The sequence below is a fragment of the Austrofundulus limnaeus genome, unplaced genomic scaffold (assembly GCF_001266775.1).
Source record: "Austrofundulus limnaeus strain Quisiro unplaced genomic scaffold, Austrofundulus_limnaeus-1.0 Scaffold24, whole genome shotgun sequence".
In the NCBI taxonomy this organism is placed as follows: domain Eukaryota; kingdom Metazoa; phylum Chordata; class Actinopteri; order Cyprinodontiformes; family Rivulidae; genus Austrofundulus; species Austrofundulus limnaeus.
Window position 1 is genome coordinate 2,766,227 of NW_013952426.1, and position 2,260 is coordinate 2,768,486.

Genomic DNA, 2,260 nt, shown 5'->3' on the forward strand with positions numbered 1-2,260 from the left:
CCTTATAAGCACTGCCTCCACATGGACAAACAGGTTAGTCACATTACAAAAGAGGGCCATCGACTAACAAAAACAAAATTAGCTTTTTAGCAAAAACAAAATTGGCTAATTTATAAAAATATAAATTAGAGGCATGRTGCCTCCAATTGGTTTTAATTTGATTTTAGTAACACTGAAATTAATTTGTTTACATTCATGAGCACTTTGCAGCAGTTTATTATATATTAAGTGCAGTTTCATATTTATTTATTCATTTATTTATTTTACTAGCWCACACGTTATTAACCAAACTTACTGGGTGGGTTTTAACGTAATGTTAAACAAGTTATTTTTTGGCTAATTTCTTTAAAATTAGCTTAATTCACAACAAATTAGGTCAAAGACTTGATCTGCATCGCTTAAGAAATCCAAACACCATCCCTTTTGCTTAAAGATTTATATTTTGTCCACTTTTGGCTTCAAATATTTCCTTTCAGAAAGAGAAAAAACTAATTGTTTAAATAAAATTGCACATAAATATGCAGTACATACATGTACATATTTTGGCTAGCCATTAATGCAACATCTGATTAAAAACTACTTAATTTTAAAACTGTTTGTTTTTGTTTTAATCTGTAGGAAATGATGCTATTTTTGTTGACCATATGTAATTAACACCAATTTAAATATATACAGTATTTGGAATATATGTTTTTAATCTACACAAATTCTGTATGTTCTCAGCTTGCAGTAGGTTCTCACCAAGAATGATGCTGAATTATTCCCCCAAAACCATGAAAATCTAGACTCCTGCTACAGTACGCTTATTTAGCCTTCTTTTATGATCACCTTCATCTATTTTATCACCAGCCGTTAAAGGTTACATTTGCAGAACTCGGGCTAAAAGACTACTTTAATCCTGACATAAAAACTATGGATTGCTGTATATCCTTCTCATTGGAACACAGGTACGAAATATAAAAGCACATTAAAGGCTTTGCATTTCTTTGAACTAACTATAAAGAAAAAACTATGAATAAACCATTTTTCCTTTTCAACTCAGATCCAGTTTTTGTGTTTACTGCAGCCTTTCACAAGACATTCTTCAAACGGTCAAACTGCTCTTATTAGCAGCTTTTTGTCTGAAACAGAACATTTTTAAATTTCATATTTAAAGATTAAATTGACAAAAGAGAAATCAGTTCAAAAAGTTTACCAAAACCACTGTTACAGATGTTTTATTTCTGTCAGTGCAAAGAGGGAATGCTTTACAAATGTTTACATAAAAAAGCATCATGTCATCAGTAAGAAAACGGTTCTGCATCAAATGTAAAACAATGCATCTTGTTCACGCTTGATGCTGGGAATTTGTTGTCCAGGTCCGGAAAAAAAAAAAAAAAAAAAAAACATTGTAGGTTCCAGGATTTTTACCGGTGGTTGATGACTTCTCGTGTGGTCTGTTGGGACACAAAGCAACAGTGTTTGGGTTATTTATATCTGTAAGTAACAACAGAAGCAGTTTGACCATCTACTGTGCTGAAAAGCAAAACGTGGCATTATTTCAATCTGACWGCTCATCCATCTGAGGCTGTTTGAGAATAAAGTGATGGACTGACAACTAAAGTATCACACTATTGTGTCTCTAGAAGTTTTTTTGTGGAAATTTTAGGACTATTTAATATATTACCTGTTTTAGATAACTTTGATTGACCTCAGCTTAGAGAAACATTTAACCRTATTCGACTGAGACCAAAGCAGACTTGTGTCATCTTAAAACTCTAATCTCCAAAATTACACAATTGTTTATCCAAACACTACATTTTAAATCATAACACTATAATCAGTTTTGCATTACATCGTTATTGTGGCAAAAACACTGTGAACTTCCTGCAAGAAGTGCTCCAGACTACAGCAGAAAAGCTACAGCTAGCTGCAGCTGCTATTTGCTCTTAACAAATAACTATAAACATCTATGTACAACCATGCAAAATTGACAGCAGTGTAAAAGATGATTAAACTGTCTTTGTACGATCTGCAATATTTTAGAAACTTGAGTCATTTTCACCAGGCAAACTCAGACCAGCTGTTTGTTAATGAAACTTCCAAAATGAGATTGTTCACAAACTTATCTACCAGATTTGTTTAGAACCTTTCCACAGACCCTACTTCAATATACTAGGGGTGTAAGAAAATATCGATACACTGAAATATCGCGATATTTCATTTCCGATACTGTATCGATATTCTAAAGCCCTGTATCGATTTTTTTATTAAGGTTTAA

At 32.4% G+C, this 2,260-nt stretch overlaps 1 protein-coding gene across 1 annotated transcript in view; it reads right to left on the reverse strand.

Moving 5' to 3' along the window:
* Nucleotides 1-1,201: 1,201 nt before the first annotated feature.
* Nucleotides 1,202-2,260, reverse strand: part of dad1 (defender against cell death 1) — a gene marked incomplete in the record, with an annotated part of 2,832 nt that continues 1,773 nt past the window's right edge. Inside the window, 1 exon segment of the mRNA XM_014004510.1 lies at nucleotides 1,202-1,436.